Raw genomic sequence first — 15,463 nt, 5'->3', positions numbered from 1 at the left:
TGCACTTGTATGATTTTGCTGAGGGCTTTAAGATGTCCTTCATCAACTCCAGTTTTGATGGTTCCACACTTTTTGGACCAAAGGTGAAAGACAAGAAGAGTGAGCAAGATGGCAATCCCTGTCTGCCATTGGCATCCATTTTTCAACTTCTCAAATATCCTATTCATGGAATCAGAGAGGAGCAAAAAAAGATGTGGTTTAGAAAGTCACAGGGTTTGAGCCAAGACACATACTCAGACAGACCCTCCAATGGCAGGGGAGGGAATGGCTTCAATGGACATTGCCCTAGGGGCAGTGGCAGTCTGCAGAATCAAGGATTTCATGGTCCATTCTTGGAGAAACTCTTCCTGTGCAGCTGAGAGGTTGCCTGACTGTTACACTCTGGAGGCAGTCGGGTGACAATTATCCTCGAACCTTCCAATCTAGCAGGTCATCACCTCAGACAAATGGGTGCTTAGGATAATTTCCAGAGGATACACAATTCTTCTTCTGCAAAGCCCCACAAGGTGAAAAAGGATTCTCCAAGTACCACCTCATCAGTTGGAATTGCAGCAACATAAATGTCAAAACTGTTGGAAAAAAACAGCTATCCAGCAGGTTCCACCAGACCAGTTAGGATCCAGCATCTAGTCAAGGTTCTTTTTAGTTCCAAGAAAGCCAAGGACCTAAGGCCCATTTTGGACCTCGGTCATTTAAATAAGTTTGTAAAAAAGATGAAATTCTAGATGGTCACAGTTTAGTCCATTCTGCTACTTCTGGAGAAAGACGTATGGATGTGCTCAATAGAGCTCCAGGACGCTTATTATCATATCCAGATAAAGAAGTCCTCCAGGAGATTTCCTTGGTTTAGGCTAGCAGCCAATCATTCTTAATTCAGAGATCTGTCCTTTAGTCTCACTACAGCATGGTAGTAGTTGCAGCCTTTACCAGGCTGAAGGGATGTCAGGAGTTCCCCTATCTGGATGATTGGCTCCTCACTGCTCCAACCAGGGACCTCTTGGTTCACTGAAGGGACTTTCTACTGCAGTCACTTCATCACCTACACATCACAGTAAACATCAGCAAGAGTCAGCTGCTTCTGGTCATATCCATCTAGTTCATTGGATGCCACCTGAATACTGTAGAATACGTTGTTCCCTTACCTCTTCAGAAAACCCTACTTCTTCTACAGGTAGCATAGTAGGTGATATCTTTTGCCACTCCACCATCACATTTAGTTTTGACATTTTTAGGTTTAATGGCCTCCACCATAGCCTTGGTTCCATCCACTCATTTTTACATGAGGGTGTCCAAATAAACACTAGCGGTCCAGTAGTTGCAAAGTTACCATTCAATGAAGGGAGCGATAAGACTAATCCCTATCTACAGAACACACATTCAGTGTTGGATCTCCTCTCTGCAGATTCTCTAAGGTCACCCTTTTTCTTTACCCTCTCCAGCTGCAGTAGTAACCATGGATATTTCCCTTTTAAGCTGGGGGGGGGGGCATTACAAAAGGAAGACTGTTTAAGGTTCATGGACTTCATCAGAGGCCAACACGCACATCGATGTTCTGGAGATGACAGCAGTCCTTTATGCATTGCAGGCCTTCCAGAAGTCTTTCCCAGAAGGTGTGATAGCACTACAGACAGACAACATGTCAGTAGTCTGGTATTTAAACAAAAATGGAGAAACCTTTACTGGGCTTAGCTCAGGGTTTAGTTCATGCTCTTGGCCCTACCATTTCTGGTGTTTCTGGTGAAACAAAAGGACTTCTTCATTTTCTGTGGAGGCTCAAGACTTTGAACCACAAAATGATTGTGAAGAAACAACTTTTGATCTGAAGTAGGAACTTCATTTGTCAGCAACCTTTGGGATATGGATCCGACCTCGGATCTGAGCCGGCAACTTTTACCACAGCATAGATCCGAGCTCCTAGCTCCTCCCTTTACCCATAATCCCCTGCCAACCCTAAGTGACCTCAGATCTAGTTTGCCGCGCATCAAGCCTACAAGCTGGATTTCGAGCTCCTGGCAATTCAAAGTATTTGTGAGAAAAAAACTTAAAATTTGTTTTTTTTCTTTAGGTTTCTGATTCTAATTCTGATGAAAGTGTGAAAGTCTTTTTGAAGGATTTTTTTTCTGAAACAATTTTCAAAATGAATCAGTTGTTTCAGTGGGAACATAATGATCTTCCACTGTCTGTTAAGAAATAATCTGATGTTGTCAGTTTTCCTTCTCTCCTCAACCTGGTTGGGTCCAGTTCTGATCTTTGGAACTGACTCAGTCGCTACAATAGCTCGTGGGAACCAAAAACTCTCGAGTTCATCCCTTAGCCATAATGCACCTATCCCAATTACCTCAAATCTCCTTTACTGCTTGTGAGTTAGACATGGTGCCATATTCTGTCGAACCAGATAAATTTATTTTTCCTTTTATTTTTATTTTATTTTTCCTTTTATTATTAAGCCTTAAATTACCTTATTCTCCTCTTAAACCTTACCCTATCATACATTGGTACTCTCTGATACTATTGCTAGTATCTCCCCTTCTAAACCTATCCTTCCATTTCTTATGCACTTTTTTTGTAGCCCTAGAATATCATTGTTGATATCTCTTTCTCTTCTCATCTTCTCTATACATAGTTTAGCCTTGAAATATCATTGTAGACATTCCCCTTTTAAAAAAAAATGTTCTGTTTTCCAGTTTATCTATATCTGCCACTTCTAAACTTGTTGTTGAGAGAGTGCTTGTGTGTGTGTTATTGCCTCTTCAAATGGTGGATAAAAAAGGCCCTGTGGGCTTTAAGTGCTGTGAGAAAATTCCTTATTCTAACACACATTCTCTTTACGTATACTGTTTGGGGCCACTCCATCTTCAGGAGGACTGTTCCATTTGCCACTCTTTCAGCCATCGTGCTCTTGTAGAGAGAAAAAACAAAATGATACTTAAAGCACTTATTCCCTCCTCTTTCAGGGAGGCCATATTTTGAATGATTTCTTTACCTAAAGGAAAACATAAAGATAAATCTGATGTTTCTAGTCCTGCCTCTTCTTCCTCCTCCAAGGTCTCAGAGAAGGCAAAGAAGAGAAGTTCTTCGACTCCAACTTTTCCATCGGTTCTGAGTTCGAAGAAGGCAAGAGTTTTGGTTCCATCTTCTTCCTCGGATCCAAGAACCAAATTGTCCAAGCCTTTGTCTTCAATGGAATTGTCAGAATTAGAGAGTTTTATCATTAAGTTTTTGGATCCAACCTCATCTTCAGTTCCAATAGTTCAAGAAAAAAAGATATATTTTGGTGCAGAGTTCTTTGGAACTGACAACTCAAATAAAAGCTTCGTCTTCCACTACCTTTTACATGCCTAGCACTTAATATTCACCAACAATAGACCCCATTTCAAGACAGACTTCTTTCTTCCTTCTTGGAAAGACCCAGATCTCTGTCTGTCATGTCCACCCATTCTTCCAGAAGTCTTACTGAAGACGATGTGGAGAGATTGGTGAGGAAAATTCTCTGGGCGCAAGGTGTGACAGGGACCTCCTTGGTTCCTACCCCCATGGGTCAGGGACTTCAGTCTTCAACTACCCCTCCTTTAATTCCTCCTATAGGTTCACTAGAAGTTTCAGAGACCATGGTTCCAAGCTGTCCAGTACTGACTACATCGGATCTGAGGACATCCTTACCTCTGCATCTAGTGCTTGCTCTGAGTTCATTTCAGTCAGAACCGGAGACCTCTCTGAGCTGCATCTGTCCTGTCAGTTCCATGGGGCTGGAGTTAACTCCTAATTTTTTAGAACCATCTCTGCATCTCAGGGCTTCAGCATGGATCAACTCAGCTCTGGTTTCTGCCTTGGGAGGGATCTCCTTGGGGTGTTGGAGGGACTACAGCTCCGAGTTTCACCCTCTCAGATCTGGGGTCCTTTCCTTCTCTGGATGGATCTGCTTTCAGGGCTATGGAGAGAGATATGTCTGCATCAGTCAGTCAGTTGGTTTCTTCCCGCTCGGAACAGCCAACTGTCACATTTTTGTTCAGAACCTCAACCACTGCCTCCACCAGGACAGTAAATACCAAAGCCTCAGGTTTCCCAGCAGGGTGCCCCCTATTCCTCTGATACTTCCTCAGACCATCCCACTGCTCGGTGGGAAGAATTGCAAGAGAAAGCACTTGGATTCTCCAAAGAATCTATCACAGAAGGCATGGACTTTGATGAGGGCGAAGGATCCCCAAGGTCACCTTCTGATGATATCTCATTTGGAAACATCCTAGAAATCCTTAATCAGAGAGGTGATTGGAAGTCCACCAGTCCTTTATCTGAGGACTCCGCGTATCTGCAGGCTTTTTTTTTTGGTACCCACCCATCTTCTTCCTCTGTAACGCTGCCTGCCTATGAGCTCACTGAGTTGATCTCTCTGTGGGATGGTAGGCCCTTCATTCCATTGAGCAGATCCCCCAGAGACTGGACAAAATTATCACTGCCCCCAACGATAAGCTATTCGGGACAAAAGATTTCCTGTGGATGCCATGGTCTTGGCGGTAGCCACAAAAAAGGAACTAGCAGAAGAAAGTTCCTCTATCCATCCTCCTAACAAGGAGTCGTGGATGATGGATAGATTTGGGAAGTGAGTTTATGTGTCAACAACCTTTGCCTTACTGTCCTTTAACTACCTGGGACATTTTATGAGATTACAGAGGGATTTGATTAAAGAACTTTCAGATACCCTGTCAGGAGCCATTTGTGAAGAGGTTTGGGAGTCTGTTACCTCTCAGTTGGCCACCCTAACTTCCATTTTTAATTCTTCTTTGAGGCTCATTTTGCATGTAAGCGAAGGAACCAGCAGAGCACCGGTTTCAGACGTTGCCATAGGGAGACACACTTGAATGCACTTACGTGATTTTGCACAGCCCTTTAAGTCTTTGTTTGTCAGTGCTCCTTTTGATGGCACAGCCTTGTTAGGCTTAAAGTTGAAGACACATTGATCAGGTGTGAGAAAGATGTGAAAACCCTTTCTGCTGTGGGCATACATTTCCCCACTCTGCAAAGATCCTTTTCAAGGAATCAATGCAGTGGTGGGAATATGTGGTTCAGAAAATCAGCAGGATCTTCTCAAGACAGACGTGGTGGTGGTTCCCTCAGGGGTAGAGGGGGGGACTCTAATGAGAGACACCATCCTCACAGCAGATGGGGCCCACAAAACCAAGGGTACAGATATTCTTTCTTTGGTCTTGAAAGGATTGACCTCCTCTGGAGACAGTTGTGGGATCGCTGGTCCCTGCACCAGAGAGCCTGGTTACAGATAACTTCTGATACAAGGATGCAGAGGATAATATCCAGAGGTTATATTATACCATTTTCCCCTTCTTCCTTCCACTTGCAAAAAAATCCCAGATGTTCTACCCAGTGAAAGGGAACAAGAATCACTACAAATACAAAAGCTGCTAGAAAAGAGAGTCTTCAAAGAGGTCCCACCAGACCAGAGAGAATCTGGAATTTACTCAAGGTTCTTTTTAGTGCCAAAAGAAATAGGGGACTGGAGACCGATTTTGGATCACAGCAATCTAAACAAACCATTTCAATGAACCAAATTCTGGATGGTCACGTTTCAGCCCATTCTTCCTTTTTTGGAACAGGACAGCTTGATGTGCTCAATAGACCTTCAGGATGTGTACTATCATGTAAAGATGCACATACAATCCAGAAGATTCTTGTGCTTCCAGCTGGGAGCCAGTCACTACCAATTCAGAGTACTGCCTTTTGACGTCAACACAGCCCCCAGGGTGCTCACCAGGTGCATGGCAGAAGTAGCAGCTCACTTGAGACTGCAAGGATTCTGGGTGTTTCCATATTTGGATGATTGGCTCATCACCTCCATGACCAGACATCAACTGCTATACGCAAGAGAAAAAAAATTTCCAAAGAAGCTGTTTCCTGGGCATAGCCATAAATTATGAAAAAAATCTCACCTCAAATCGACAGAAACATTGGATTTCATAGGGGCTTCTTAAACACAGAGACCATAATTGCCTCCCTTCCCCCACAAAGACTGGAGACAATCTGATTTCAAGTCAGGAGAACAATCAGCAGCAACAGAGTACCAGCAAGATTAGTTCTTCAGGTGCTGGGGTCCATGGCAGCATTGAAAACACTTGTTCCCCGGCCAGATTTCACATGAGAATTTTACAATGGCTGCTTGCAACACAATGGTCCATCCTTTATCAACCAGTGTCAGTGCCAGTTGTAATCATCAGTGTATGCAAAAGAGATCTCACATGGTGGATTCAGTCAGATCAAATTTTACAGGGTTGTCCTTTCATTCCCCCTCAGCACAAGGCCATAGTGAGCTTCTTAGTTATGGTGGGGGGGGGGCATTGTCTGGGGAGGATGGTCAAAGGCACTTGTTCCCCAGTAGAGGCCAGTTTGCACATCAATGTCCTACAGATGAGAGGAGTGCTTTTAGTATTGCGGACCTTCCAAGATGTTCTCCCTTGGGGACAATTGCAATTCAAATGGACAACATGTCAGTAGTTTGATGCATCAACAAACAAGGAGGAACCAGATCCTACCCATTGTGTTGAGAAGCTGTCAGAGTGTGGCAGTGGGAGACCTCATCCAACCGTTTTCTCATAACAATGCACATTCTGGGGTAGTCCAATGTAATAGCAGACAAATTGAGCAAGTGTATACTTTTACCTTACTAGTGGTTCCTCGGTCAGAAAGTGTCAGAAAGGATATTCCAAAAATAGGGTCAGCCATGCTGCGACCTGTTTGTCTCTCCTCTAAACAACAAGTGCAGCAACTTTTTTTTCCCTGATCCCCCCAGAGGGGGAGTTACCAAAGGATGCTCTTCTTAACAATTGGCCCCCGGTCTCCTATATGCCTTTCTATCAGTTCCATTAATTCAGAGTTCCCTCAGAAAGCAATCAGGTTGAACAGCACAGTTATCCTCATTGCACCTTATTGGCCTCAACAGATTTGGTTCCTCTTCCTTTGGCCTCATCTAATTCGACAGTCTTGGATTCTGGATCCAACTCTAGATCTCCTGTCTCACATGACAGGCATGGTTCATCCAGACATTCCAATTCTCAAGTTGACAACTTGATTTCTCCACTTCTATTAGTAGCCAGACAACCTATGCTCTTTTCCCCTGTCCGACACATACTGCTATTTTCTCATAAACCTGCTACACAAAAGCTTTACTCTAGTAAATGGAAGGGATTTGCATGTTGCCCTCTCCAGAATAACACTGAACCTTTTTTGGCTCCAATTCATGATATTCTACAGGTTTTAACTTCACTTTTCAATGAAGGGGCTTTGGCTTCCATGATCAGAGTACAATTAGCAACAATATTCAGTTTCCACATAGGCATTCAAGGGTCCTTGGTTGCTTCTCACAAGCTTTGTAAAGCCTTTTTGAGGGGTACTCTTTTTTTAAGACCTTGTTACAAAGATTCTAATCCTCCTTGGAACCTGAATATGGTGTCGCAAGCAATCACTCAGTCTCACTTTGAACCAGCTAATGATTGTGCTTTTAAGTTCCTGTCTTGGAAAACTATTTCCTTAGTGGCAGTAACTTCTGCAAGAAGGATTTCAGATATTCAAGCTTTGTCTTCTAAACCACCATACCTAATTTTTCACAAAGACAGAGTCTTGCTCAGAACCAACTCCTCTTTTCTACCTTTGGTGGTTTCAGAGAACACTCTCAACCAATGTATTAACCTGGAACCAAACGCAGAACTATGCAAAAAAAAAAAAACAATACAGGGTAGAATGGACTCACTGCAAACTGTGATTACAATTTTATTAAACAATAACTAAGCACTTTCATCTTATTTGTAGCAAAGACTTCTTCAGAATTATACACATTATAACATACAATCATTTAAAAAGCCTTCCAGTCTAAGTCACATGTCGTTAAGAACTAGTGAAGTGCCTCGTGTTTTTTTTAAAAAGGCAGTAACATTATTACTAATAAATACATTGTTAGTAAGCAATCCACAAATAAGAACACTGAGAGAAAAAGATATGTGTGCATGAATGCATATACAATCATACCTATAAATAACTAATATTTTGTGCAAAATAGAAAAATATGCATGTTACAATGTGTATAATTCTGAAGTCGTCTTTCTAAAATTGTAATCATGACTTGCGGTTTATTCATTTTTCTACCCTGCATCATTTTTTTGGATTTCTTCTGACAGAATAGTTCCTTTTCCCATATCTTACTCCTCCCTTGAACCTTTTATCTCATTCTTCGGCTTGGGCATTGGACTCTTTCTAGTGTTTGTCTTTCTAAAAACAGCTTGATATATGTATTTTTTTTTCTTTAGATAGTTATCAACTTTATCTTGTTGTTCCTTTATTTTCCCTTTACAGCAAGTCTGGTTTTAAAAAGTGTGTGGCTTGTTCTCACAAGCTACCAAATTCAGATGCCCATGACAAATGCCCTTATTTTTTGGGCCCTTCATATTTGGATGCATCCTGCTCCATCTTTGAAGCTTTTGCTGAGAGAAGGAACAAACTAATCTTGAAAGGACTTCTCCCATCCCCTGCTGGAGACAGGACTCCTTTCCATTCCTTGAAACCTTCTTATGTTTCTTCTCCTCCCAAAAAATCCACTGAAATACCAAAGAACAAAACAGAGATAAAGTAAAAGACAAAGAAAAGGAGAAATCCAAACGCTCAAGAAAGAGGTCTTCATATCATGCTTCTTCAGTGGATATGGTGTCAAAATTAACCAAAACCCTCAGAGCCAGCACTGTTCTGAGATACAATTCTTTATTGAATCTAACACTCTGCTGACATTTTCTCCAGAGCTTTTATCACCAATGCTCCATTCTCCGATCCTACAAGAGAAAAGGTACCATCACTCCAGACCTCCCTCTATTGCTTCATCTTTCCAATTAGCCAGGTCTTCCAGGAGTCTAACCGAAGGTGACATGGACAAGATAATGAGATTACTTCAGACCCAGACCCAACTGGGGGTCCTCTTGACTCCGGCCTCCACCTGAGCAGAAGGAACGATTTCTTCTGCACACTCATTAGTTGTTCCTTTTCCAATCTGACCTTTTGGATCAGGGTCTTTGGATCTGACTTCCACCTGGGCCAGGGTTACATCAAAGCCTGGGCTTAGTTTCTTAATGTCTGTGAGTTCTCTGATTTTTTGTCCAAGTTGCTTCAGAGCCATCTGAATCTCAGAGCTGAAAAGTTCATGTTTACTCTGACAGGGTGGGTTCAGATCTGAGATCCTCTGAGCTGTTACTCCCTTTTGGGGCTTAGGCATTAGATAGTTCTTCTCCAGTGTCAGCCCCAGATTCTAGCCATGCAGCATCTTGTGTTGACCCTCCCTCCAGGGCTTCAGCTGCTAGGGCTCAGCTTCCTGGATCTGTATCAAGCTCAGCATTCAAGGCTTTTGAGATTTTACTCTCTCATTCCATAGTGAAAATTTTCCCTTGAAACTCAGGTCTGTCTCTCTCCAAAGGATCTCCCTGGGTTCAGTGCCTATTCTTTTTGTCCCGTTAGGACAATCACTGACCAAAAATCTCACACTGGCTCCTATGGAGTAGACCACCTCATCATCTGATTCCTCACCTGAGTATCCCATGGAGGAGGTACACAAGAAGCAGACATGCAAAAGGAGGCACCTAGACTCTCCGCAAGAATCTGTCACCATGGACACTGACTTTGATGGAGGAGATGGTTCCCCTAGCTCCCCCCTTGAGAACACATTGTTCAGAGAAGTTTTCAAACTACTTAAGCAAGAAGGGGGTGGTCTTTCCAGCTGCTTTCTCAAGAAGAGTGAGTCTTCAACAAGGCTTTTGGCACAGGCCCCTTTACATCTTGGGTAGTCCTGCTTACAGATGAGATGATAAACTTGTTCTCCACATGGACTTGGAAAGAGCCAGATATAGCTGAAACAATTCCCATTCCCAAGAAAACAGACAAGTTTCTCATCATCTCAAAAGATAGCCCCACTGGAACAAGGGATCAGCCACAGAGTCTATGATGGTGGTGGCAGCCACCAAAAAGGAACTGGCAGATGAGAGTTCTTCTGTCCACCCACAGAACAGGGAGTCTTGTGTGTTAGACAGATTTGGGGAACAAGTCTATGCCTCATCTACTTTCTTTGTGAGAGCTATAAACTTCTTGACACATATTACATACTTTCAGAGAGATTTGACCAAATAAATCTCCAAGTCTCTCCTAGGGATCATGCCAGCAGATCAAAGGAAGTCCATTAATGTGCAGCTGGCCACTCTTACTCTTTGTCCAATACCTCTGAGTCTTATCTCCAGCAACATGGAGGATGTGTCTAGAGCAGCTGGCACTGGCATATCCATTAGGAGACATGCCTAGATGAGGCTGAGTGACTTTGCAGAACATTTCAAGATGTTCTTTTTGAATGCCTCCAATGATGGATCAGTAGCATTTGGTCCCAAAGTAAAAGATACAAACATCAGAACTTTAAAGGAGAGCAAATTCCTGTCTGCCATAGTGCTTAGATTTTCCACTAATCAATGACCTTATCTAGCAATCAAAAAGGAGTCAAGAAAATGTGGTTCTATAAGTCACAGGGTTTTCTCCAGACAGATCTGAAGACAGGGCCCTCTGGGGCAGAATGGGGAACTCTTACAGTGGGTGGCACTTAGGGGCCTAGGTGGTCTGCAGAATCAAGACTTCAGAGGTCCCTTCTCTAAGAAGTCTTTTCAGTGCTCCTGAACACTTTCCTGACAGCTGCATTCTGGAGGCTGCCGGGGAACCTATCCCTGCACCTTACAACTTGGATAGCCATCACTCAAGACAAATGGGTGGAGGGGATAATAACAAGAGGCTACTTCATTTCCTCTCATACCATTCCTTCAGCCCCCAAAAGACCTTCCAACTTTTAACCCTCTCAAAAGCAGTTTCAGAAATATAGAAGCTTCTAATCAATTGAGTCTTCCAAGAGGTCCGACCAGACGAAAGAGGATACAAAATGTACTCAATATTCTTTTTAGTGCCAAAGAAATGCAGGGACCTCAGGCCAATTTTGGATCTAATTTACTTAAACTCCTTTGTAAAGAAAACAAAATTCTGGATGTTCACAGTACAGTTAATTCTTCCTTTTCTGACAGAGAACATCTGGATGTGCTCAATAGATGTTCAAGATAAGTACTACCTCATAAAGATGGACAGATGTTCCAAGAAGTATCTTCTCTTCTGACTGTGAGCCAGTCATTTTCAGTTCAGAGCTCTGACCTTTGGTCTCATCACAGCCCCCTGGGTGTGTGTGAAGTGTAAAGCAGTAGCTGCAGCTCATTTCTGACTGCAAAGATTCCGAATGATCCCTTAATTAGATGATTGTCTCGTTATCGTCTCTACCAGGGATCTACATATCCAGGCCGGACTTCTTGCTCCACTTCTGTTTAGACTGGGGCATTATGGGCAATCTGGCAAAGTCCAAACTTTGCCCAACTCAGTCCATAGAATTCATTGGAACCCAGCTGGATACAGCAATTCAAACTGCAAGACTTCCTCAGACAAGAATTGCAACCATTTGCCATCAAGTTTAACAGTCCTGTGCTTTCAGAATCCACCAGCAAGAATGACTCTTAGGCTCCATGGCAACATCAACTATCCTGGATTCCCTAGCCAGGTACTTCATGCAAGTTCTACAGTGGACTCTTGTAGTCCAATGGTCGATAAGACAGCAACCTGTGTTCTTTCACGTACTCTTGATGGAAATTTACAGACCACATATCCAATGGTGACTAGAGTTACCACATGTCTCACATGGATGTCCTTTCAGCCTTCCTACCCCCGCTAAGCCATGGTGACCAAAGACGGTTCCTACTTGGGGTGGGGAGGTGCATCACCTGGGAAAGACAATCCAAGGCACATGGTCACAGTCAGAGACCAGACTTTATATCAATGTATTGGAGATGAGAGAGGTCCTTCTAGCATACCAAGCCTTTCAAGACATTCTTTCCGTAGATGTGATATCCATTCAGACAGACAACATGGCAGTTGTCTGATACATCAGAGGCCATGAGAGTGTATCAATGGGTGATATCTTTTCACCACTTTCAAGTAGCAATGCATATCTCATTGCTGGTGCAGCGACTAGCATTGTCGCCTCACAGTAAGAGGTTCTCCCGTTCGATTCTCGGCTGGAGCGCCTTCTGTGTGAAGTCTGCATGTCCTCCCCGTGGTTGAATGACATTTAAAGACATGCAGATAGGTGTGTGCACGAATGGGTGCGCCTTCTTTGAAGGTTGGGCGTCAGCTGGAAACTCGGCACCGTAAAAATCCACTGCCAATCATTAGCGGACCAGAGTTCCGCTGTGGCGACCCCTAATTGGGAAAAGAAAAGAAAGTTTGTCTTTTCACATTGGAGAGAATCACATGCCCATTGTATCCTTAAGGCTATCTAAGGGCTTTCTTAGAGGAACATTTCTATTATGACCTCCACTTAGAGACCCATTTCCTCCTTGGGATATTACTGTTTTACTGCAAGCCCTAGTCCTCCTTTTGAACCATCAGCCAAAGCTGATTTAAATTTTTTGTCATGGAAAACTCTTTTCTTAGTTGCTGTTACTTCTGCTATGGCAAACTCAGGTATCACTGACAGCTGTGACGAAACCTGAAAGAAAAAAAATCAGGTAACCTTGATGGCAACAAATAGATACTGAAAGTGAGTGCAGAGCACTCCACAAATGTACATTCTAAAGGTTGTAACAAACCCAGAACCCCCATATTATAGTGTGTCACACAAATAATGCAGAGTAAAACTCCATGACCAGTGGTGGTTACAGTCCTGACCATTCTCAATCTCAGGTATAAATCTAGAATTAATCATAGATAAACACTGATACTTCATAAAATATTATAACCATTTACTTGAGACTTTGACAGAATAAGATAATGTAAATTGGCATGCTGTTTTTAAATTAAAGAAGTCTATAATAAACAATGAAAATAATTAGGGTTAAATATAATCCACCACCCTTTCTCTTTAAATCGCCACTGTTAAATTGGTGACTGTTGAAAGGTATGAAGCCAGGCCGTTATGAAAATGGTCAGCTGTGGTCAGTGTACCATTATGTTAAGCAAATGCAAAATAAAATTAATCTCATGTTCCAGATCCCATGTACACTTGAATTAATTGAGGTGGAGAGGGTGGCAAGCCCAGTAACACATTAATTGTATAGAGTCATAAGGGATGTAGAAGCAAGAGGAACCTTACTTAACCAGTAGTCACATACCAGGAGTACAGACACTTAAAGGAAAATGGTAACCCTACTGTTCCACACAGTAACAAACACTGCCCCTTTCGCTCAACCCGTACTAAACAATATTTGCATATAACAGGATTGCACCCATAATGCACTGTGCAATGCCATATGCAAGTCGTTCACTTTTTTTATTTAATAACAGAATAAAACTTTCATAAAATAGAAAAACAAGCATTCATTTAATGTAGTGCTGTCTCTAAAAGAAAAAAAATAAGAAAATTAGACTATCAGTACTATCATAACAAATTTAAAAGTCTAAGATTTATATAGCTGCTTGGAAAGCTTAAGGCATTGTGTTTGCTTAGGCAGGGCAGATGCAAAGGTTGTAATGATATAGAAAATATTAGCATGATCACTATACAAGGTTGATATGCAAATTTGTGATGCATTATGTGTTTTTCACAATGTAATATAATATTTAGTTCCTGCAAAATGTAATTACCGATCTAGTGAGATATCCCAAACAAAAGGAGGAAACAGAAACATGTAGTTTTGAAAATTTGGGAGAAAGAAAATATAATAGGTGGCAGTATGTAGGGATACATACTGTCTGCCAAGGAGCAATGGAGGGATCATGAATCATCAATTCAAAGACATGCGTCTGGAGTGTTTCTCCCTGGGTCTCCGCTGAAAATTGGCTTTGTTCTAAGTCGGACTTTCCCGGTAAACAAATGTTAAATAAATAAAAATAAATAAATAAAAATGTTAATTTTTTTGATGACAGTACATTGTTTTGCTAGTATTGTGTCAGCTTACCTGTTGAAAACACATGCATATTGTTTGTAAATACTTTGTTGTGTTATTTTCGAAAGCGAGTTATTTCTTGTCATTGTGCTGTAAAATTTTAAACCCTACAAAACAGAAAGAAAAAAAAAACAAGAAAACATTGTAACCTTCTTTAAAAGTGAAAACAATAGTCAGAGGAAAAGTATCGATGACACAGAAAGTAAACCAAGTAAAAGTGCTTCAAGTTTACAGGAAACAGTGAAAAAGAAATGTGTTGATACTTCAGAATGTACGACAAAAAACAAAAAAGAAAAGGAAACTTTGTTAGGCATTACATTAAGGAGTACTTAAAGCTTGGTTTTACTGTAGACCCTGGCAGTCAACTATCACCACTGCCCTTGTATGTAGTATGTTCCGAAATGCTATCAAATGAAGCTATGAAACCTTCCATACTTGCTTGTCATTTGCATTCAAAGCATAGCAATCTTTTTAGAAGCCACTGGATTTTTTTGAAAGATTACACAACCGGATGAAAAGTCAGAAAATTCAAATGAAGAAGATGACAACTAGTGACAAGTTGCTGCTTCAGACGCCTTATTTAGTTGCACTTTGAATATCGAAAATGAAAAAAATGTTCACTACTGGTGAAGAATTAGTAAAGCCTTGCATCTTAGATGCTGCTCAGGACATTTTGGGTCCTCAAGCCGCTCAAACACTTAAGGCTATACCACTTTCGGACAACACCTCTCACTGGAGAATTGTTGATATGGCCAACAATATTGAAGAGAAATTGTAGATGGATAAAAAAATTATGTTTTGTGATTCAACTTGATAGATCAACTGACACGAGTAACCATGGTATTCTACTTTGCTTCATGAGGTATAGTGAAGATGAAGACTTTAGGGAAGAACTTCTTTGTTGCTTGATTTACCTGGGTGGACCACTTGTTCAGAGATATTTAGTGCTCTTAACTCATTCCTTCCAGTACAGCTCTTTTGTGTGTGTACTTTTAACTCCCAGTGAGTGTGGCTTGAGCCTTTAAAAAAATTAAGTTATCACTTTACAGTTCTAACAAATACTCATCAACAGAGGTCATATATCAATACAGCTGTGTTTGCCATCATGTATGCTTCAAGATAAAACATTCTGATATCTTGTATGGAGCATGGTTTTGGAATTATTAATGCAAATATGAACAAGCAATATTTGACACCTAGAGGCGCAGTAGGAAGTAACTGCATAAACGCCTGGAGGTGCACTTGGCTGTAATGAGTTAATGAATATTTTCAATTGCAGGGCTTAGACTGGGGCAAGTGCATCGGAGTGTGTACAGATGGTGCTGTGAGCATGACTGGACGTTGTTTAGGGGTAGTTGTGAAAATAAAGGACATTGCACATCTAGAAATGCCCACTCACTGTATGATTTGCCTGTAACAATTAGCTGCAAATAAACTTCCTACTAAACTAAACACTGTGATGAATGATG

General features: G+C 41.6%; 1 non-coding gene across 1 annotated transcript; it reads left to right on the top strand.

Annotated features, from left to right (window-relative positions):
* The first annotated feature begins 13,545 nt into the window (after positions 1 to 13,545).
* Positions 13,546 to 13,650, top strand: LOC122799011. The gene has a single exon (XR_006364395.1). It is a non-coding gene; the product is annotated as a U6 spliceosomal RNA (small nuclear RNA).
* The last annotated feature ends 1,813 nt before the right edge of the window (positions 13,651 to 15,463 follow it).

The sequence above is a fragment of the Protopterus annectens genome, chromosome 3.part1 (genome assembly GCF_019279795.1).
Source record: "Protopterus annectens isolate FY-2018-M chromosome 3.part1, PAN1.0, whole genome shotgun sequence".
Lineage (NCBI taxonomy): Eukaryota > Metazoa > Chordata > Ceratodontiformes > Protopteridae > Protopterus > Protopterus annectens.
The sequence above is the reverse complement of the archived record's forward strand: the minus strand, read 5'-3'. Positions and strand labels throughout refer to the sequence as shown.